Below are 24,243 nucleotides of genomic sequence, written 5' to 3' on the forward strand. Positions count from 1 at the left end.
TTCTGTACAAGCCAACCTGAAATAAACTACTGTTGGGGTTTTTGGGGGTTTTTGAGTTTTTAAAAATATTCTAGTCTAATACAGTAAATTTCCCATAAAATCTGTGCTTCCCTGGAAAATAAAGAGCTCCTGGTTAGTTATGTGACACAATGAAGATATATTCAGTCTTTGCTGAGTTCTTGATTTTTAGCAAAACTTTGAATGTTGATTATTTTAATGCATCTCTGCAATATCACACTGATATTTTTTCATTGCATAGCTGGCTAAGGTGTAACTAAGAAGCAAAATGAAATGCTTTAAATTTTTAGTCAGGATAGGAAATGTGAAAATGAGCAACAGGTTAAGTAAAGGAAATATCTGTCAATACATTTTTGAAGGCAGCTTGAGAGAGTTCTTAAGTGGGCAAGACAAATTGAAATAGTATTGACACGGTCAAACATGGCTGCAAAAATGAATCCTTTTAAATAATTTCTAGCATGTTAATACATATTTAGATACATTAAACTTACAGTGATTCTATCCTTGATTTACCAGCAGGCTTTTAATGTGAGGCTGGATGACATTTTGGCACTGGGGAACAAAAATACAGCACTGACACTGGGATGTGAACTGTTGCAGCAGCCCCTCTGCTAAGGGAGGATATCTGTTGGCTAGCTAAGTATCATTTCTGAAGGGTGGACCATGGGTTGAGGAAGGTGTCAATTCTGTTGTGAAACGTCCCTCTGGAAGAGTGGCAGTATTTTAAGATCAAAATGTGGCACACACTTTACTATGGGAGAAGCCAATGCTCCATAACTCATTGTCTCTTCACTTTTCACAGGTTTATCACATTTCAGCAGTTCTCCATAGCCCAGTGAAATTACCACAGATCCATTTTATTCAGCTGAGTCATGCTGCTCTGTATTCCTGTTTTGAGCTATGGGTGAGTGCAAAGCAGTAGGTGAGTGTAACCCCACTTTATGACAGTAAAACCATTTCATGCTAGAACTTAGAAACAGACAGTACTAGCTTTGTTAGCAGACTCTGCTTGTTCTTTATACTAAGCAAGAATCCCGAGGGTTTAAAGCACCATGTAAATCTGTTGGCTAATATAGGCTAGCATGTTTTGGGAAATCTGACTTTTACTACAGTAGTAATACCCTAAAAGGTTAAGCAATTTTTGGTATGGTTAAAATTAGAATATTTTGTATGGATACTTCTTTGGTCTTAATTGAACCTAATTTCATTCTGAAAAAGGTACAAAATAAATCTACATGGTAAACTCATAGATTCCATAAACTTATGGAAACTGTTGGTCTCTTTTTGGGAATACTTTGCTTCCTATATAATGTGAAGGACATGCACTGGCATGCTCACCCTCAGAAATTCTGCTTTTATACGTCTCTCTAAAATCTGCCAAATAGCCTTTTCTCCAAACCAGTGAAGGTTTAGCAGAGTCTTTTTAAATTTCAGTTAACCTTAACCAAGAAATTTCTCTCTCAGGGTAATCATCCAAAACCCCATAGTTTTGGAAACTAAATCTAAATCTCAGGCTAAGTTTCCTGTATACATATTTCTCATACCTTGGAGCCAAAAGTTTTTTGGAAGATATTTTTGGAGCGGTATTTGTAAAACTAAAATTAGAAGTTTGCTGACACCCTGGTTGTTAAGGGTGTTGAGTTACCTCTTTTAAACAAAAATACTTAACAAATCGTTACATTTTCTAAATCAAAGAGCAGTTCTATGTATTCAGTTTTGACTGTAGTAAATCTTTTAATGAGACAACTATTACACCAGATTAAACAGAGGCTGTAATTGCTGCACCACAAAAGAAGCAAAAGATGCCTTCAACTCCTCTTCTTTGACTTTAATTCTTCTTTTCAGTTCTGCCTGAGATGCATCTTCCCTTGGGGTCTTCTCATGAGATTTATGACACCACTCAGAATAACAATGTCCAGAAGAACATGATATCAACTCAACCTTACATTTCCTGTCCAGCGGTGACCACTTCAATTATGTGGATGCAGAGAAGCTGTGGGATCAGATAAGAGAATTATGGAATTCCCTGGAGAAAGCAGGAGGCTCTCTAGGTAACACAAAGTCAGTGGGGATCAGGAAGCAGGGAAATGCTAATGCCAGGAAGCGAACATAGAAATCATGATATGTGCCAAATCTGTCAAGACTAATAATTAGTATTAGCAATATGTTATGCAGTTATCATCAGATCACAAGGAAATAACGACAGCAAATTTAACAAGATGTTTATGTAGTTAATCCTTAGGTTGATGTTTTGTTTATAAAGTGCTACAGTGGTAATGAACATATTGTGCCTTCAGTGAGGCCTCTCCAGTGAAATAAAAACAAGTCAGTGCATGGCTAAAACTGAGGATGTAAGCTTTTGCACAGTGCCGCCCTGTGCATCATGCCATGTTCCCACTACACCAAATCAGGGTCAGGCAGGTCTGAAATGAGAGGCGTTGAAAGAAACAGGAAAAGGGAGAAGATGCAGCCTCAGCTGCAGAGGGCAGATTTTGGCCTATTCAGGATGCTGATTTCTGTGCCCAGATGACCAAGAAAGCCAATGGCATCCTGGCCTGTGTCAGGAGCTGTGTGCCCAGCACGACCAGAGAAGTCATTCTTCCCCCGTTGTCGGCACTGGTGAGGTCTCAAGTCCCGTGTCCAGTTCAGGGTGCTTCAGTTCAGGAAGGACAGTTGAGGTGCTGGAGTGTGTCCAGGGAAAGGCAGCAAAGCTGGTGAATGGCCTGGAGCACAAGTCCTATCAGGAGTGACTGAGGGTGCTGCGGGTGTTTAGCCTAGAGAAGAGAAGGCTCAAAGGTGATCCTCAAAGGAAGGTGTAGCCACGTGGGGATCAATCTCTTCTCCCAGGCAACCGGTGATGGGACAAGAGTACACAGTCTTAAACTGCATCAGGGGATGTTTAGGTTAGACATAAGGAAGAAATTCTCCACAGAAAGGGTGATTAGACAATGGAATGGGCTGCCCAGAGAGATGATGGAGTTGCCATCCCTGGAGGTGTTTAAGGAATGACTGGATATGACACTTAATGCTGTGGTCTAATTGACAAGGTGGTGTTTGGTCATAAGCTGGACTTGATGATCTCAAAGGTTTTTTACAGTCTAATTGATTCCGTGACTTGCAGAGAACAGCCCTGTGTTGAGCAGACTTTTAATTTTGGAAATTAGGTGGGAAAAAGTGAGCAGAGTGAAAGAGTTAGAACAAGAAAGGCTAATTAACTCAAAGGCCAAATCCTAGTGATTTGTGCCCAAGAATAGTTCCCCTTAGCAATGTGAAAATACAATAAAGCTGTTTTTTTAATGCATGTGTGAAGATCAGTGTTGTAAACCAACTTCTGTTCTCACTATCCTAACACAAATATATAAGCCAAATTGTAGCTTGTGACATAACAGTAGAATTTGGTTCTCTGACTTGAGGAAAGTGATTTGTTACTTGGGACCAAAGGCAGAAGGAGACACTGACAGGAGGAAAATCAAACTGTATTTGTATCAACAGCTTTCACTGAAAAGCAACTTAGTATTTCTCCAGGAGAGAATAAGGAAACTCAAGAATTTATGTAATACTGTTTATTTGTTATAATATGCTGCTATATTTCATGAGTTTAACTGTAGCAAAGTTTACTTTACAATCTAACACCCCTTCATGCTTCTCAAAGAATAAAAAATGCTATTTTTCTGTAGGCCAGCCCTTTCTTGAGCTGAGCAGTTGGATGGAGAGTTCAAAATTGCAGCTGCCAGAAAAAATGATCAGTAAAGGTACAGTTAACTTCAGCAATGAGGATTGTTCCCTATAATGGGAAATGTTTGTTTAATTGAAATGAATTTTTATCAAAGTGTGTGTATGGGTGCACATGCATGCAGGCACACCCAGAAATTGAGGGGGTGTGATTTGACCTGCCTATAGTTCTAATGCAAAATTTTCTGTAGTATTTCTACATAAAACTGTGGTTTAAAAAAAAAAAACAACTGCTCTGTATAAAATGTTTAGAAGAAATACAAAACCTCTTTCAGTCATGCATGAAATGGTCCCTTAAGTTGTCCTGTGTAGTTTACCACATCTCCTGACAAAAATCTGCTTTTACCCTGCTGTTTTAATATCTTATTCCATCTGCTTCTCTCTCTGGCCTGCAGTTTTGACCTTTGGGCAAGAGTATCCGTTCCTGAAAGTACCTAGAGCAGAGAGCTACTTTTATATTCTGCCTATCCCTTATTCACCAAATGTTTGGGCAAAAAAGCTCATTCCAAACCTTTCTTTCTTTCTTAATGATTAATAGACCAAGCAAAACTTTGTCTCCTTCTCAGGAAATGTGTACCTTTGTGTTATGCTTGCTGTGAGAACTGGGGGGAAAAAAGCTACTTGTGGGAGTATCTTTGCAAAGGGAAGGAGGACACCAGGTGGTCGAAGAAGCCCAGACACCCGAGTCCCACTCCAGCTGCTTTCATGGTGCTCATCAAGTCTCTTCATTTGTATGCCCTGCTCTCAGGCAAAAGGGTTTTGTCTGAAATGTTTCATTTTAGTGAAGTGCTGGATTGTTTTAGTAATACCTATTTTGCTGAGGAATGTAAGTGCATCCTGATGACTTCCGTACCAGATGGGAGAGGGATTACAGGAACCCATGTGGCATTAGACCAAGAGAGCTGAGAAATTATCTCAGTCTGAAAGAGAAGGAATTTTAGACCAGAGAATGTTTGGTGAAGGGAAGAACACAGTTTTTAGTAACAGGCTTTTTTGTTCTTTCTTCTAGAAAAAACCCCAGTGAATGTAAGTACAGAATTTTTTCTGAGGTGTTGCTTCTAATAGTGTTTCCTTCTCTTTTTTTGGAACAGAATTGAAATTTTTGAAGATAAAAAGTCAAAGAAGATCCTATTTGAAAGAAAAATTAGTTAATTTGGGTTTATTTTCCTTTACTTTTAGCACCTGCATTTGAAAGCCAGTCTCAGATTCACATCTCAGATTGTCATCCAGATGGTATTAGTGATGGCTTCTTTTTCTAGCATGAGATGAAATTCAAGTTTCTTCCCACTTCAGGATAAATGTATTACTATGCATCTAATTCAGTTACTGGCATACTATTGCTTCTGTTTTCTGAGGTAAGAATCAACAGTGGTTTTGGTATTTGTCACCAGGTCTTGAGGATCTTCAAGTCAAGACTCAAGCCAAATTTTAAACAAGTTTGTAGTTTAAATTTCATTTTTTTTCTGGCTCAGACAGTGTTTTAGGGCAATGTTATCTGAAGAGCAATTCAAACCATAGGATTATTTGGCCTAAAATGGCTGAAGAAATTATGTATTGTTTTTTGTATCACAGTACATCCTGAGATCTTCTGAAACATATTGCTATCTCATGCCCTTAATTTCAGTGGGACCTGGATTTTAATTCCCCTGGTTTACGAGGTGGCTGGTGGGAATGGTTCACACTGAAGGTTCCTGCAGAGCTGGAACTGGTGTCTGATCACTGAGAGGGTGAGGGCTGGGCTGAGCTCAGAAAGGTCACGCCACATGTGCCTCCCTCGACATGCTCTGCAAAGTGACCTCGTTGGAGCAGGGCAGAGCGTCACCTGGAGCGCACACAGAGCCCCTGTCACTGTGTCAGCAGGGACCATCACAGCTGTGTTAGGGGCTGTGCTGCAGCCCCTGGAGCCAACACTTAACAGGGTACAGCACTTTCTGCTAAGTGTTCAGGGCAGTAGCACAGCTATTGCCTAACGTGTATTCCTTCTGGATTGTAGCAGTTGTCCCTCTGGCTCTTCAAGGACGTGTGGGTCAGAGTTGCTTTACATCCAAGTATATTCTTCCATCCTTTGTCATATAGGAACTGAAGACCTATAATGGCTTCCTTGTTTTGGTGTCTCTTTTAGAAAGAGTGTCTGAAATAGGGAGCCAATACCAAATTTGGGGTTCTTTTTTTTTAACCTCATTACCTGTCTAAGCATTCATAGGACTCTGATGCATTCAGCTGCCAGGATGAAATTCTCCAGGCTGGCTTTTTACACAAAAGGATTTTGTTTAAAACATTTAAAGTGTGAAAATGTTTCTGTTTATAGAAATAAGTCACCTTTGACCAGAAATGGAAAAGTTCAATATAGAAGATAGCAAAACAACAACAACAAAATCTGTGTGACTGTCACTGCCATGACTTTGACAGCAAAAGTTGTGACTTTTAGGGTTTGTCCATAAGCTGATGGAGAAAACTCTGTGATTGAATGAGGCCAGAGAAAAAAAATGTGAGTTAGTAAAATATCAGAATGTCTTTCCTGTGGAAAACACTGGTATCATGAAAAGTGTTTTCAAACTGAGTGTTGAAAGTAAAAGAGGTTGTATTTTGAGTAAGCTTACAGTATTGGTGGTGTAGCAAAATGTTGATGTGAGGTCCCTCTCCCAGGACAGGTCCATTTCTGTTCCAGGTCAAACAGCCTTTCCAGAGAGTACATAACAGTGCTAGGAGTGGTAACTAAGAGCCCAGATTCCTGTCCCCCAAGTGAGTGTCTCCCCAGAGCATTATGAAGTTGAATTCCTCACTCAGGTCCTTTGACAGTTGTGTTCCTTCTCCTGCCATTTTGTGTCTCCAGCAGAGATAACATTCCTTGTCTGTAGCTTGGTGCCAAGGACCCTCTCCTTGGGAGGCAGGAGCTTTAAAGGCCATGAAGACTATAAGCCGTGGCTAAAAATCCTTTGCTGTACCTGAGAAAATGAATGTCTTCAACTGAGGAAAGAGATTGGGCATGGATCTCAACTGGGTTGTTCTTTCCATGGGAAGGACTCTGGGTAAGGGTGAGCCTGGGAAGAAAAGTTGTGTCTGAGTCCCGGTAACTGATTGCTGCTGGTGGAATAAGGGAATAGGAGGGATGTCAGCCTCTGTGAGGGAAGGGGATAGGAATTATGCTGAAGCCCCTGCTCATGCAGGGACCACCACCTCAGGTAGCTTCATCTTCTCCCTCTCGGAGTGAAAGCAAGCAATGGCATAGGTGAAGTGGAAAGAAAAGACAAATGCCCAGTTAATCATTGTCATTGGGTTATGCTCTTTTAGTGGGGGTGGAGAAGAAAAGAGTCAAGCTGGTACAGATTTACATTTTTGCTAGTGAGTGAGTTAACTGAGTGCATTCATACCCTAAAGCTTAGTTTATAGTGTAGATGCTTAGCATTTAAAAAAACATTGGTTTTCCATGATGACTAACCCTGCCTGAGAAGCACTTGACTAAGGAACTTCATGAGAGTTTTTCCAAGCCCTGAAGTTTCTACAGTTGTTTCATTCACACTCAGCTAGCCTGACCCATGCTAACACTGTTTTCCTTTGCTATTAAAATATTTCAGCTGCCATGTGAAATATGTGAGACTTTTTAGAGTTGTCAGAAGCTCAGCAGGACAACATTGAGTGTTTGCACAGCAGCTTATAGCAGTCCCAAGACTAATTCCCACATCAACCTTGTAGCTATTTTTAAACCAGTGAAAAATATGGACTGCTGAATAAATCCATTTTGCTCATTGGCATACAATTCTGTTCCCACTTTTTATTTCACTGTCCCTTATTTGACAGCTCAAAGCACATTTCCAAACATGCCTTTGTGCCATCCCAAATGAACATGTGACTGTAGACTACCCATCAGTTTTTGACAGTCTTTTGGTCCAATAGCACATCTGGAAAGGGATTTCAATGTTATGTTGCTTCTTTTTAAAGCTGGAGTGTACCAGTTCAGCGGCCATGTGTTTAGCTTTCATTGAATTTTCTCCTTTCTTCCAGTTTTTGTGGTTTTGTTTACAGGGTTTTTCAATAATCATGATGTACTCATCTTGCTTTTTACTCTTCAGTGGTGATAGCATCAGTAGCCGTAAGTGTATGGACATTATTGGACATAGAGAGGATTGAGATCCCTGATGTGACTGTGGGAAAAAGGGAGTGTGAAGCTCCCATCCCACTGAATCTGTAGCCTGGAAGAGCTTTTCAGTGCAGTTCTCCCCCCTTTGCCATTATAGATAGTAGTGTGTAACTGAATTTAGCCTGCTTTGCTAATCTCTGTGCTCAGAGATTTCCAAGGAGCTGGTTAGGCTGTTGTCAGACCCATGTGCCTTAGGAAGCAGCATATGTGAACAGTCTGTTGTGTGTGAAACACCTTTGACACTTGCTGTGTTGCCAGAAGTATGGCTGCAATGAAAAAAAGATGACCTTGGTGAAGGCTCAGATAAAAGTTGACTGTTTAAATCAATTAAAAGGTGGTTGGTTTAGATTACATGCAAGAAAAACTCTTTTGCAATGAGGGTTGGTAGAACACTGGAACAGGCTGCCCAGAGAGGTGATGAATGACCTAGAAACATTCAAGGGGCTCTGATCTAGTTGAGGATGTCCCTGCTAATTGCACAGGGGTTGAACTAAATGACCTCTAAAGGTCCCTTCAAACCCAAACTATTCTATGATTCCACATTTCTCAGTGTGCAGTGCCTCTTGATTGACCACTGGGTCTGTTTTCATGCCTGGATGTTAACAGTCAATCTCTGCTCTCGCTCTGTCTGGTGAATATAACACTCAAGTGTTGCAAGGAGGGGAACTGTGGCATGTGAAGGCACCTCATGCTGAGGCGGGTGCCCTGAGGAGCTGGGTCAGGAGAAAGCCTGCCCTGGGTATGGCAGCTCTTCAAGATCTGTGACAAAGTCATCCTCACCAGTGGTAACAGGAGAAATACTAGCAGCCTTCTCCTAACAACTACTTAATCCAGGATTCAACACTAGTTCCAGCTGTTGACAATTATCCTCTCCCTGTGGCTTTGCTTAGATGTGGTGTTTGTCACAATAGACCTAACCTGTTAAACACATACTGCTGTTTGCTCCAGCAGGGATGCCTTTAGTGACAGATAAAATGATTCCAGTGTACGGAGGATAATGTACTTCAATTTGTTAAATTTGCCAACTGCTTTGGGAACCTTTGGATTGAAAGGTGTCATAGAAATGTAGAGTGCTATTATTCATCCTAGATCACTCCATGCTATTTCCCTAAAAATCCCCCAAACAACCACATATACTTCTTTCCTGCATTTTTTTTAATGTTTGTTTGGTTTCTTTAAATCTACACATGGAACTGCTACCACTTAGTGCTTGTATCTTGACTGTGTCTCAGGCATTTTATCTGACCTTTTTTTTAGGTAGTTATTTCCCTTATCTGTTTCTTCACTTATCTGAGCAACCTGTTTTCTGTGACTAATTTTGATGCATTGATTTTCAGTCCTTTCAGTGCTTTTATTTGAACACACAGTGAGTTTAAGTGTGCAAGTGCAGTTCATAAAGCTCAGTGAGTCCAAACACTGTCTGGTTGTACTGACTTGATGGATTTACTGTATTTTCCCATGTCCTAGGATTAATTACAAATAGCTGAAATAGAAAGGCCTAATGAAGAGCTAATCTTGGTGTGAGAGCAGGGAAGAGAGATGTGTGAGACAGGAATTCAGTAATCCTCTGGCTGGAGGTTTAGTTGTACCTAAACACTGTCATTCGTGGAGCCAACTTAAATTGTCCGTCAAGACCCTGTGAGTCTAAACAAATGTGAAGTGTGAAAAAATTTGCTTTAATTGGCACTTAACTTTCCCTTGGCATCCAGTTCTTAGCTTTAATCAGAATATCTCACTGAAGATTGGGTTCATTTTGATCTAGGTGTGTGAAGTACTGTATGTAGTGGCTTGTTCTCAGAGAAGTTTCATCTCCAACTTGAGGACATGGGAATGAACAACACGAGCAAAGAAAGCAGTTCCTCAGAAAGAACATCTGAGCAGTTTGTCAGGTCTCAGGTTTCAGAGGGCAGCATTTCCAGCATTTTACCTACTTCTGTAAGGAAAGGAAAAAAGGGAACCCTTGTGTGGATGTTAGAGGGCTGATAATTTCTCATTTGATCTCTCTTGCCTTACAGAAAATTTAAACCACACTGGAGATAAGAAACATTATTAGCCAAAAAATTATAAATCAACAGGTTCTGAAATTATCACTAATGTATATAGTAGCTCCAATATTGTGTATAGATTTTCCTCTGAAAGGCAATAGTTATGGAAAAGTTGTAAGGTAACCAAAAAATGACTCTGTAACTGTAGCAATGTCTAATGTATGTGTCATTTGGTGGATTTGAACTTGGAGCATATAAAGTAATGGAAAGAACTGGAGTTCACTCCCAAACAGATCTACAACCAGCAGATCATACAGACCAGGTCAACAAGTGGACCTAGAAAGTAAAGCACCAAGATGCCAAGCTGCAACTGACAGTGAAAGACAGCAGCTAACAACTGGGCATCTTCAGAGGAGGGAAGCAGAACCTGTCAGGTCAAATGATTGAATGGAAATAAGGCAGCTCAGTAAGGAATGAAAGCCAAGGATGAAGCAATAATGACCAACAGTACCGATGTCTAAATTGTTACGTATGACAATGAATGTTTTTATAATACAATGCGTAACAGCATATTGTGTTTTCACTGAGTAGGTATTTTTTTTTCTGTTCTGGCTGACTGTTCATTATGTTTTAACATATTCATTATGCCTTTGGGCTATTAAATGCCAAAGTAAACTTTGTTTTGAAATCTAGGCTTCCAGCCTAGGAAGCTCAGCAGTATTCTCCAGCATTTGCAGATCATCCATATGGTATATGTTCACCATTCTTGTAAGTTTTATATCTGGAGTTCAATTTCTACTATCTTTAAAATCATCAGTTAAAAGTGTTAATCTATGGGCAGAAGTAGTTTTAAGATTCTCCTGAGGAGCTGTGACCACTGTCATGCCCTAGATGGAGGGGGCATGTAAGTTCCTTGAATTATATTTAAATTGTAATTCCTACTCCTCTCTCTGCTACTTTGAACCTTTTCTTCTCCAGGCAAAATGCATTTTTACACATCATTTCCATTCACACCTTTTAAAAGGCAAACACTGAAACCAAGTATATGGAAAATATTAATACATTTAAAAAATTATATAGGGATAGAAATCTAAGTACTTTCCTGATGTCTTTCTGGCCAGAGTGCAAGAGAGAGGCTCTCAAAGGGCATGCCTGCCATCAGATCCCTGCTCTTTTTATCATGTTCCAGTCCCTCTGAAATACTCAGCTTTACAACCACAACAAGTTGCTGTGAGGTAAGAAATTCCTGAGACACGCTCACTGCTGCTCATTAAATTTTCTGTGGCTATTCAAGCACCTCTGTAACAGGAGATGCTTGAATATTAAGCCGTATTCTGCAAATGACATTTTGGTAACTGCAGGCTGAGTTGCTGGGAAGCGGCTCTGTTTTATACCCTGTTCCTTGGCAGCCCTGCAAGAAACCCAGCCATGGCTTAGGCATGTGCCTGCTCACTTGTGCAGCAGGGCAGAGCCACCCTAACCAGGCCAAGGGGGTGCATGAGCCGTGGGGATGGAGCACAGGGTGCGCAAAGGGAAAGCTGGAGCCGGGTTTGGCCAGCCAGGAGAGGCTGGGGGAGGGGGGGAGTCGGGGGGTGCCCAGCTGCTGTTTCCAGCCACCTAAGGGGGGTTCCAGGGAAGGCAGAGCCAGGCTCCTTGCAGCAAAAGCATGAGGCCAGGGGCACGAGTTGCCACAAGAGAAATCCCAGGCAATGCCCTCCACCCCAGGCTGCCCGCTCGGGACTGCAGGGCAGCAGGCACAGCCTCAGGTATCGACTCTCTTCAGGGGCTCGGGATGCTGCCAGGATGGGCTGGGCAGAGACAGCCAGCTGGGCTGCCCTGGAAACGAGCTCCTCTGGATGTCCATCCTTTATGCATATAAATATGTGTGTGTATATATATATATATATATATATATATATATATATGTATGTATTCTTTTTAAATTGTGAGGCATTTGGGTGTGGATGGGGTTTGTGTATTTGTTTGTTTCAAGTCATCTATTTGCACGTGAAGCAGCGGTGGCGTGGCCAGTGAGGGTGACTGACGGGCCATGTGGCTTGCTGGGGGCTATGCTGTGCTTCGATCGCTGTCGGAGCTGGCAGCCTGGCAGCCCAGGAGGGGCTTGCGAGCGGCTTTTTAAAGCCTGGGATTTCCAGCGCTCCTCAGGATGAGTCGCAGTTCGGCAGCCCTGCACGGAGCAGATGTGCAGAGGAAAGAGAAATGCTTTCGGCTCAGCCCAAAAAGTACGTGCCAGGAGGAAGGCTTGGGAAGTGGGAGCTGGGCAGGGAGGAGGAAAGGGAGCATTTCTCTTCTGCTTTGTTTTCTCAGGAATAATTTAAATGAATTGCTTCTTCTTTAGAAGGAAAAGGAAAATCTCACTGTAGTTGTTTTAATGTGAATTTTGGTATTTATTTTCTGTGTGTGTGTGTGTATCTGATCCAGCTCTACTCAAAGGGACATGTATTTTCTTTGTGCTGTTTTGTTTAGATTTTTACGGTTGATTTGGAGTTTTGGCTGATGGGAAAACCGGTTGTGGAAGGGGATGATGTAGCAGGAGGTTGCTTATGATGGTATTTGTTGCATCATCAAGATCTTATTGATTAAACATTATTGTGATCTGCTCCCTAATAGCAAGAACATTTTTATGAGAAAGAAAATAAAAATGAAGTCCTAAAGCAGATTTCAGAACTGTTATTTTTTTGTGGAGCTGATTAATATAATGTAAAGTGACCTAAATGGAGTGCTGTAGAAAGGCTTGTCAATAGTTTATGCATTAAGCTAGGATTATTTGAACACATTCATAATGAAAAGAGGATTTTCTTGTGCATTACAAATTAGTCATGATCATTTGAGGCAGAAGACTGAGATAGATCAGCAAGCTAAATATAAAAAATTTTTGTACCTCTGTCCTCATATATCTTCATCCCTGTATACCCTAACCTTACACCATTACAATATTTTGTGGAGATTTTAGGACAGAAGCTTTACTCCTGAATCTTTGATAACTTGTCTAGAATTAGTTTTATTAGGCAGCCCAGCCCTGTCATTCAAAGAAGTCTACCAAGAATATTCTAGTCTGAAGAGTGGAAGAGAAAAGGTTATGGGAATGCTGTGGGAGAAACTGCAGCTTGGGAGGGAAACTGCAGACATTGTTTCATTGCAACAGGTCATTGTCCTGGAATAAGTGAGACAAAAAGTTGGGGCAAGCTTTTTACAGAGTCCTTTCAAGTAATAAATAAGTGGCAAGTGAAAAGGAATTTGAGCATGTAACTCATAACTCCAAATTATTTACCCATATTGTGTTCTGGCACTGCTAAAGGTCTTAAATTTCAGTTTGTCTTTTTAATCACATCTTTACCGCAGTGACCCTTTGAATTATTTTTGCTGTTAAATTTTCTCTAAAGTTTCTGAGGAAATCCAAGTTTTGTTCCCTGTCACCAAATTTTCAACTAGTTCACATCCTGTAGTGCTTTCTCTTGCCACAAACTTAGCTGTGTGAAAACATGTGTATATGCAAATAAGTAAGTCGATCACGGGATCTAAAGTTGAAATTTAGTTGACTTTGTTTGGCTGCCTTCAGAGGCTGCAAATTATCTCCCCCTAGGATGTCCTGTGTTTCCAACGCCCTGAGGTGCCAGCCTGGTGAGAGAGGGTGGATGCTGAAGATGGTCTGCTTAGTCCAGCAGTCCCTGGCTAAGCAGATGGGAAGTAGAATTCAGTGCACAAACTGGACCCAGAGCAGAGACGTGTGTCTGCATATTGTTGCAGGTGGTTGAGTGAGGCTGGTCACACTCCTTAAGCCCCAGGGCGTGACAAAGCAGTGTTACTGCATGAGGTGATTCAGCCTTTGGTGTCAATGTACCCACGAGTTTTTCAAAGTTATGCAAACTTCATAGAAGCATGGAGTTGCAAGACATGGCAGCTGCAATACAAGTCAAGCTCTCTGAGCTCTGAAAAGTAGGAAATCTTAGTATATAGGTGACAGGGAATTTAAGTAGCTACTCATAATGCAGCTGAGAGGAAGCACCAGGCTGACTTGCATAAATTGATTGCATGCTGTTAGACCCTCTTCATAAATTCTGTGATGCAGAGAGCCACCCTGGGAAATGTTGAAATAAAAAGGTGGTGTTCAAAATTCACATGCAGCTTTGGTAGGCACTGGGACTTGAGAGCATGCTTACAGGTAGATAACTCAGCAGTCAGAAATGCCTGGTGCAGATGGTGGTCAGTAGCTGAATGTGATGTGGCACATGCAGAACACAGGGCATGGTTCAAGGATGCAGGCTTGGTCTGCTGTGTAGATGGATCACCCCGTGTGCCTGGGCCAGCCTGTTGCAGTGAGGTCTGAGCTGGGAGTTACCAGCTGATCCTGCTGAGAACAGCCCAGGGAATGCTATCAGCAGCTTTGTTTGACAGCATTTGCAAAGCTGAAATGTACCCTAAGCAGAAAGCCCAAGAAATAGGGAGATGGACTGTTCTGATTCTTGCTGGTCCCTCTGGACTGACTGCCATCAGCACAGCTGTGCTGCCAGTGAAAGGATCTGACTAGGTGAAAGCAGGCCCTTGCTGGCTGCATGATGAAATGGGCAACTTTTAAAAAGCTCCAGCTAATCTAGACCTACTAAAGCAACAGGAAGGAGCACACTTGGCTTGAGCTTTGCAAAGTTAGCAATGCCTGAAAAAGGAGTGGATCTCAAGTGAGAAGGAAATTTGTTTGACTTTTAATTATAAAAAGGGCAAATTACTTTCATCGAACTTTCTGCAGCCAATAACTTTAGTGTTCCATAAATTACCTGCCTTTTGCTAAGAAAGAAAAATATGCATAGTTTCTTATATACCTGATATCTTTTACTACAATTTCTGTACTGAAACTCGTGCAAATACTCGAATGATGTAGTTGACTTTACCATGACTGGGAAAGGGTCAGCATGGCATAGAAACATGCAGTGTTGTTGTGACCATGCAGTTGCTGTCGTAAAGGGTCCCTCCCTCCATGGTGCTGCAGAGACCACTGCACCAAAGCTGAGTGATAGCAAATGAAGGTGACTTCAGGAGCACCAGGGAGACTCTTAGTGGATCAATGCTGGCTCTTTGGAAAGCTCCAGGGCACTGCTGTAGGTAAGTGCCAGTCAGTTACTCCTCAAGCAGCTGGTGAGGGAAGGCAGCGTGGCTCAAATGCTGGAGGGCTGCAAGATCTGCAGTGTTTGCCATCCCTCCTCCACAGCACAGGAGGCAGCAGTCTGATGGTGTCCTGGGGAATGCTTCAAAACAGTTTAATAACCCATTTGTAACAGAATTATTTTGTATTCAGAATCATGGCTGTCAAATTGCTTTGCACTCTCTCATTAGCACAGTGTTTGATACAACAAAAGTAAGAGCAATAAACTTTTCCTAAAGTTCAATGCAACTTTGAAACTAATAGTAACCATTTGGGTTCAGTGGGCTTTTACTCAGGGAGAAAACTCGAATTAATATCTCTCTTACCCTCACAGCTCTTGGGAGCAAATTGTTCCTCCATCTGTTTTGCCATTGAGAGATGCTCTTTATTGCAATGCTTTTCCAGAGCTGGGTGGACAAAGGAAGGTCCAGTGTGCGCTCAGATCTAGTATGGACATGACGAGACAGACACAATGCTTCTTTAGACTTGTGCTTGTTTTTTGGGATTCTCTGGTGCATATTACTTTGCTGGTTTTTTTAATATGCTTTTTAACATAAAGATTCTTTTCTGTAAAATGGCACTTATCTTCTTAATTCAGAAAAGGGAGCTGCCTTGTGCTGAGATTTTCTGTTCTGGTAGTTCATCCTGATTCCAAGGTGATGTTGCAGAGGTAATGTAGGAGACACTTCAAATCCACCCCATATCCAGAGATTATCATGAGGGTGAGAGGAAGATGGTGTTTCCTAATATAGATGTGCTAAAATTTTTGTTAGCTTTCACAGAGTCTTGAAAAATGGTCTGTAGAACTAAAACAAGAGATCACATTAAAATAACTGCATCATCCCTATTTTCCGTGGGTTACATAGTGCAATGGAGAGGGAAAGAATGAAGCTTCCCTCACTGCTATATCAAAGTTGTCTTGATGCTTCTCCAAACCAAAGGCACTTGCTTTTGTGTAAGATATTGTTTCTTCTCCCTGGAGGAGCATTGCCATGAAATAATTTTCTGAGAGATACAGACTTTACTTATACTATACACACGTATTTCCACCGTGTTAATTCATGCTTCATTAGTTTAGTGCTTTAGAAATCTAGAGGTCTTTTGATGGTTGTAATTTCTCTCTGATGATGCTCATATTGCAGTTTCTTATTAATTTGCAAGTGTTGCTTCAATCTTTGAAATGCCCTCAGTGCTGCCATAGATTTCTAGTTGTACATGGAGCTGCCGGTTTCACTTGTGTCTTTGACGTTCGTTTCTCTTCCTTTAGCAATGCTAAATCCACAAGAAATTTGTATGTTCTTCACCCTCCATGGGACTAGAAAAGCAATGATCTCCTTCCTGGATGAGAGCTTGGTTTACTCTTTTTTTAGAGAGTTAAGGGTAGTTGTGCTCATTGCATTAGGCCATTGGACTTAACATTGCATCAGTGGGCCAGTTAGATTCTCTAAAAGTAGTCATAAAATACTTCAAAGCCAGATTTTCATTATGCTTAGGCACCTAACAGTGCAGATAAACACCAGGGAGTATTTTCAGCACCACAGGAGAAGAGTGGTGTTTTGCCACCGGTGCAATCAATAGGTGTGAAATGCCTAAGAGCCTGGAAATCATTCTTTTCATGCAGGATTTAAAGCCACAGTAGGAAAAAAGGTTGCAAATGAAGTAGAGCACTTAGCTGCAGCCTTCCTATGCAAGAAATGTGGTCTCTGCAGGGGTTATAAATTGAAATTATCTAAAGTCTCTGAGTGTAAGACAGCATTTAGGTTCACTTGGCTCTTGATGTCCCCAGTTTCCTGTGAAAGTAACAGAAGGTAGGTAGGAAGATTTTCAGTTTACTGAGACAGACCACCTGTCCTCAAGTAACTGAAATATATTTAATTTCATTTATGACTTAAACCCTTGTTTATTAACTGTGTGTTTTGGAGGTTTTATTGCTGGCATTATTTGACATTCTTTGTGTTAATTTCTTGTTCACCTCTGGGAAGTGTCTGGCTCTGCCTTCTGCATACCCTGCCTTCCATGCATAGAGGAATATTAAACAAAAACAAGCAGATATAACATAGAATAATCATCAGCTTAGAGTGATCAGACAATTCTTTGATCTAAACAGAAGCGGGATGCTATGGTGTTTATACTAATATCACAAATGTGCTTGAAGTTAGTGGATTGAGAGTGTTCACTGGCTGTATTCCCTGTGTTCTTCCTCTTAAAAGCATCTGTTGCCAGATTCTGTCGGGTGTGAGACACTGGAGATGGTGGACCTCTGATCTGACAGCTTTTAGCAGTTTTCATGTTCCCAAATGTACATGATGGAATGATGCAAATGGCATTAAGAAGTTGGGTTGCCCTCTGTCCTGTCACCCATAACCAAAATTTCTCATTGAAATATGGAAATTACCCTAGTTGATGAAGAACGTCTCTGATTTCAGGCCTTCAGCCAAGAATATTTCCTGCAGAAGAAAAAGTGGTTTTTTTCAAATAGTGAAAAGTAGAGAGGGAAATCTATAGTTCTTTGTGCCTAGCTAGTAAAAATTGTAAAAAAGCTTCGCTGTAATGTAGTTAAAGAAGTGCAATTCTACTATTCTTATTTGTACTTCCTTCATCATTCACCACAGTTCTTCATAGGTGACAGAATAAGTCTAGAGCAAAGAACTCAGCAGGAACCAAATGACCACATTGGTGAAAGGTATTAGCTATTTGTATTTTAAAAAGTAGCATTAGAAACACTATACAGGATTAGTAAAAGTTATTAAGATCTTGCCGTAGCAGATTTATTGGGATGTGTTTGCATTTTGTAATAGGCCTTTGTCAGTTAATGTCAGCTGATAGGATTTTTTTCCACAGTCCTTAAAAACAAGCACATGTTTTCATGGGATCTATTTAAACTGCAGGGCACTCTTCTCAGAGCAGTTTCCATGCACAGATCTTCCAGCAGCAGTTGAGTCAGTCTCCCCAAGAAGCTGAACGGTGGAATGAAAAGACTCCTAACATCTAGACAAGGTACATAAGGCCAGAGGTGGCTGGTAAAGGATGTGTTTTCAGCTATCAACAATAAGGAAGAAATTATTTTTTAAAATTAACATATAAAAGTTCAGCTGTCCAGAAGCCAGAGTATATGTTCAAGCTCTTTGAAACCTCAGAGCAGAGCTCAGAAACCACTGGCAGGGATCAGAATTTCAGTGTGTTGCTGTCCCAGTTTGAGACAAATTTGGAGGAATGTCCAAAATGAACATCCTCTGATAGAAGGCAGGTTACAGCCATCCCTCCCCCACTAGGGTCAGAAAGAATTTTCCTCAGAGGAAAGTGAAAAAAATAAACTATCTAGTTAACAAGTAAAGTGCACGCAAGTATGGGAAAAAAATGAATAATGCTAAATAATGAAACCTCTCGCTGTGGAGACAACCTGGGTAGATTTCACAGTCCTTTGTGGGAGGGGCTCTCTCCTCTCCAGAGCTGGGGTTTAGTGTGGGCTCCTCTAGGCTGGTGTGTAGGGTCTCCCAGATGACGTTCTGGTGTTGCTGAACAGTCCAGAAGAGAAGAAGAAGAAGAAGAAGCCAAAGTCCCAGGGCCCCGTACTTTAGCTAACGAACAAGAAACTAGCTAAAAAGCAAAAGGAATGTAACTCTTTTCCCTGTTGCAGAAGCACAGCAGCCAGGCAGGAGAAGCCAGCGAGCTTCTCTGTGTTTTGAACACTGCGCCAAAGGAATTCCACCGGCTCTCCCTGCTCTATCTTAAAGGTACAGAGCGGCACGGGATTCATGTCTGGGCACAGAACAGACGATAGGGAATACAGTATCATACAGTCAGCCCAAGACAGTTGCCAACAGCTATGGACAGGCAGGCATTTCTCCATGTACTTCCATTGAATCCAGTGAAGCGTGAGCCTCACCCCAGAAATGAGCTTGTGCTGCTGGGGCTGATGGAGTAGGAGAGGGCTTGGTCCAGGCATGCCATGGATGCTGTGGCACTGCCTCATCATCAGCCAACAGTGGCAGATGATGAAATGGCTTTTGGTGTGTGGTGGGCAGGCTGGTATGAGGTATCTGTGGCAGATGAAATGGGAACAGCCTGGGATGTGTGATAGCCTGGGATGAGTAAAAGAGATCAGGATGAGCCACAGGAGCTCAAAGGAGGCAGAGAAGGGAGAGCAGCTCAGATGAAGAGCCCACGTTATCCCCAAAGGTTACAGAGCCAAGTGAGTTCAAAACACTCTCACCACCGAGTGGCAAACATAGAACAATTAGATTTCTTTCTTTTGGTGAAATTTGTGAGATTATTAAAGAACTCCAGTTAGCAGTAGGATGTTCAGAGGGAGTAAAATAACCTATGAGAGTATGCTGCATAATAAGATTAAAATAAATATTTGCTGTAACTTCTCCCTGAAGACTGCTAAATATCTTACATTGAAGGACTTAACATATCATGTTTTGACCACCCATGTTTCTAACTAGCATGCTCCAAGGCCCTCAAATATATATATATATCCTGAGATTTCTGCCTACTGCTTTGTTGTTGCATTGTGCCAGCAGTCATCTGTTCCCTCATGGCCAAACAAATATGCACTGAACTGTGATAGTCCAGCTAATTTTAATGCAGTGTCAGCATTGATTAGATTTGTTCAGTGTGCTGCCTGCCTGAGCGTGTACAGCTTGGGTTGTGATTTGAGGTGCATTTGGACACAGCATCAGATAATTCTGGTGTCATTTATGGCCAAGGGGACAATATGGTGAGTGTCTCAGGAGTCACATTAAGGAACTGTCTGCACTGGCATGCAAGCCTGTGAGATGTGATAGGGGAAAGATGGACTGAGCCCTCAACTCAAATGAGTGTTAGCGGCTTCTGGTAGTGGGTTTCTGTTTGCTTGTTTTTCAAAAATTCATGGTAGAATTTGGTTCCTTTAGGTCTCAGACTAGAAGTGGATGCATTTAAATAGAACATAAAATTTCTGTAGATGAAAATGTTGTGAAGACCTGGTTAATGTTACTTGTGTGGATTATACAAGTACACTAATACTGGAAGAGAAATGTTCTCAGGAAACATGTCTTTGGTACCTTTGTTTAAAATTTTCAGGTCTTGAAACTAAAGTCCATTGCCTCAAGGTTTGATTCTAGTGGCATGGATTCAGGAAGGGAAACCGAATGTGCTAGTTATTTGCCAGTTCTTCCTCACGAAAAAGAAAGCTGGGCTGTGCATGCACACTCCATAGAAAAACTTGTAGAACATTGGGTAATCCCTCACATTTGCTAATCCCTTCCCAAACCACGCAGAGAGCACTCAAGCTGGAACATAAAATGGCTTGTTTTTCACCTGGGCTGATATCTGGGGTTGGATTTTTCTTTTTTTTTTCTTTTGTGCTCTGAAAACAAATGTATCTTTTGTCGCCAATTTCAGCAGTGTAACTGAAGATGTACATAGAAAGCAGTGTTTCTGTGCTTTCCAGAAAAGACTTTACATTTTAATGTTCTTTTAGTCAGTCTCCAGAGAGATGAAAATATGCTCTTAGAGATCTCTGTAACTGGCAGACAGATATTATAACTTAAATTCTTTTCAGTTTCATAGTTTGCAACTGATTGCTATGTTACTCTCAGGAGAATCTTTTCAATATAATATCATTAATATAGAAAACATCTGAATTATTAATACCCATTGCTTATACTGATTCATTAGCTCAGATATGTAAAAATCTGAGTATGCTTACTTTAAGCATCTAGCTGATTCATTCTTTTGTTGAGAACTCGATGAGGTTTTGACGGTTTTCTCTTTGGATTTTTTTTGGAGGGGTGTATGAGGTTTTTTCCTGGCATCCCCAGCCATGCGTCACTAGATTGCTTGTAAGAAGATATTAAGGGCCTGAAAGAAAGCACCTCATCAAAGCAGAGGCTGTGCTAAACATGAGGCCTTAAGGATACAAATGTGTCCTGAAATCCAGTGCTTTTTTTCAACTGGCCAGAAGCCCTGAAGAAAATTGCTGGAATGGAATCAACTAGATATGTACCTCATTGTAGGAAGAAATCCTCGAGGTTTTCCCAAAATTTTATGATAACCGTCTGGATGAACACTTGGCTTGGTCTGGAGCAGATGCCTGACTTTGCTACTTGTCCTGTTATACACAGGCAGTTCCTGTTCTTCTTGGCCGCTTTTGGATGGATTGCATTGAAGTCCCATGCATTGAAGTCAGTTTGCTAAACCAATTTTCATTTTGATTAAATACACGCTGTAAATGTGTGTTTGAGTGCTCCTGGCTTTGGCATGTGAACTGGCTGGAACGAGTGTGGAAGAGGACTGTCACCTGGAGGCTGATAAGGAAAGCAACTTTCCCATATGTGGATGATCACAGTTTGACTTGACTTTCTGAGGGCCGGATTAATCTGACCTTTCTGCATGGTTTGGAACACAGTACTGTCAGCCAGAACAAGCAAAGTTGTTGTTTTGGCTATTATTTGTTGTTTATTAGGTTATTATTATTTGTTGTTGTTGTTTTGTAAAATATCTGAGAATCACTAGTTCTATTATAGTCTCTACACAGCAGCGACCTTCTGTTTGCTGCTTCAAGAGTTCCTACGTACAAGATATTTCATTAAGCCCCAAATTTTGTTGTAATTTCAAACCAGATGGTGCTTCATACTGAAATTACCTGGATTATACAGACTATCAGTGAAATTATAAGGAACTTGGCAAGTGCTATCTGCTAGCTGCCACACTCACATTTCTCCCATCTCATCTAACATACCTAAGTATTGTTTAGTATTTTTCTGTAAAATTTTCAGATGTAACAGTATAGACAAGTTTTTTGTACAGCAAATCAGACTTCTGCGTTGTGAATCCATGGAGCAGTTCAACACAGGGAGGCTGCTATGTTGCTAATTTATTCCCTTGTTAGTGCACATTAATCCCTCATGTAAGCAAGCCCTTCCTTAAGCTCATTTCAGTGTAAATCATTTCCACAAGATGAGCTTGCACCCATGAGCAAAACCAGAGGGTGAATAAAGCTTTGGATAATCTTATATCCACCTTATGCCAATCATACAACCATTTCAGTCCATCAGTTTCTACCCCTACCTATTGAAGGGGACCTGCCCTTGCCCTCCTTTTTAAACGACAATTGTTTGTCTTCTGCATTAATTAATTAATTTTGTCTTCCTTATTAATCTTACCATCTGAAAAGCAGAAACAGATGGCTCTAATTATTTAGCCATCGTTTTATCACTAAAAATCAAATTGCAAAAGCTTTCCTAGAATGACTTTCCTCATCTGTTTCAAGTTTTCCATCTTTATTTTGGGAGAAATAGGCCAAATTTATTTTTATATCTGGTGCCTGCTTCCTTTGCCAGATAGTTGAGGGACAACTGTTAATTGTTTACCCTCCATTTGCCTGTGGATCTGTTAGCTACCCTGCCAGGAAAGCCCTCCCAGCAGCCACATAGGGGCTTCTATATTTTGATGTTGTAGTCGCTTCATATATAAGGGTAAGGCCACATCGTAATTTATGTGAGTTGTCAGTTCCTCCAACAGCTCATGGAGTCAAAATGTAAATGATTGTAGCATTAATTCAGAAGGAGTCCAACAGAGCGAGCACAGGGTCGGCAAGTACGCCAGAAGCTGGCCCTGCTGCAATTACTGGCATCTCCGTGGGCTGCTTATTTCCATGTGGAGTTTTGACTTAAACAATCAGGTCATTCTGGATGGTGCTTTTGAAATGTTCATTCAGGAAATGGATGTGTCTTCAGCAGAGTGCTCAGGATTCTGTCCCAAGACCAAAGTATGGAGGGAGGCAAAGCCAGTTTGAGGGAAAAATGGAAAGGTGAACTCATCTCACGTAAGCACTTGAAAACTTGATTCGCCCATTAAACATTCAATATATTCGTTGAATAAAATGTAATGCCTTCCTTCATTATCATTATGTTAAATCACATCTTTAAAGAGAAGGAGCAAGACTGAGGCTTATACAGAACAGGCTTTTCACTCTACAGTACATGGCTGTGATGATACTGAGCACCCATAAATACAATTGAGATAGGTGTGTTGAATCCAGGTCAGCTGTACATCACCATAGCAGCGTGAAACAGCAGAAGGGGAGCTTCTCCCAACATGGCTTTTGATTTTTTAAGTTTTTTCAGTTGCTTTCTCAAGGGGTCTGAGTTTGCAGTTAATAAAATAGAAGTGATCAGACTGAAATATGAAGTCCAAGTATAACTACACAGTGTATTCTAGCAGTTAGTGGTGACGTGAGATGGATACAAAATCTGTGCTTTACTAAGTCTAAAAGGCAGGACCTTCCCCATAATACAAACTAATCTTTTGCTGATTCATGGCAGCTGTCATTGACCATACCTCATTTTGGTCCTAGGACAGGCTAATACAGGCAAAGCAAAGTAAGACTCATCAGTGTCTATAGTGAATGCAACCTGCTGTACATAGCTGCCCTCCTGCTTACCAAGTTAACTGGAAAAATTTGCAATAGTTATTTGAGTTTTCGTGGCTTAGAAATACTCATAGCAAATTGGAATATTCTCCTATAATTTAATTTTATTCTTATTTGCGGTGGGAAACTAAAAGTACGAAAAAAATGTGTGGAGTATTAACAGCTTCTGAGAAGATCTGCAAAACCCAGCTTCTCCTTGAAGCTCGTCACTAAGCTTGCAATTTCCTTTTCCTATTTCTAGTCCTCATCTTTATACTATAAAATATTTACATTGGCAAGCATTTAGCTTTTTAGTTAAAATTGCTAAAAGGCCAACTTCTCACAGTTGACACTGTAGAAAAAGAGAAAAGCCTAAATTTAATAAAAATCCTAAAACCTTGATGATAGTGCTACTTGTCTCCAGCTGGATGTTACGTTGTATGGAGAATGAGTCTGTATTAGAAAAGCAGCATTTATTCACCAGAGTAGATTTTAAGTTCTCAGCCTTAAGAGTATTTAAATCTTTAAATTTAAAAGTTTTCCATTGTGAAAATATGCCAAATTGGTGAAGTACATTATGTGAGTAAAATGAGGTATACATTCTCCTTGATTAGCCTACAGCTATTTGTACTGGTTTAGCCTGTTTTATTCAGAAAATTTCCACCAGTTTAATGAAATTATTTTTCTTATCCAAGTTGAGGTTTTCTGCTGAAATATATATATATATACACACATACATAGATATAAACATTTTCTTCTCAGATTCAAATGACAGTGTTATAAATGGCTTTTGGTCTTTGTCAGCTTGCCCCAT

At 40.9% G+C, this 24,243-nt stretch overlaps 1 protein-coding gene across 1 annotated transcript in view; it reads left to right on the plus strand.

The window, feature by feature from the left end:
* The first annotated feature begins 1,945 nt into the window (after window positions 1-1,945).
* LOC309572792 (melanopsin-like) overlaps window positions 1,946-24,243 on the plus strand; it is a 43,912-nt gene continuing 21,614 nt past the window's right edge. Inside the window, exon 1 of the mRNA XM_082281258.1 lies at window positions 1,946-2,069. The gene's annotated coding sequence lies outside the window, so the exon portion shown is untranslated. The remainder of the gene's footprint in view (window positions 2,070-24,243) is intronic.

Source organism: Coloeus monedula (genome assembly GCF_965178545.1).
Source record: "Coloeus monedula genome assembly, chromosome: 5".
Classification (NCBI taxonomy): domain Eukaryota; kingdom Metazoa; phylum Chordata; class Aves; order Passeriformes; family Corvidae; genus Coloeus; species Coloeus monedula.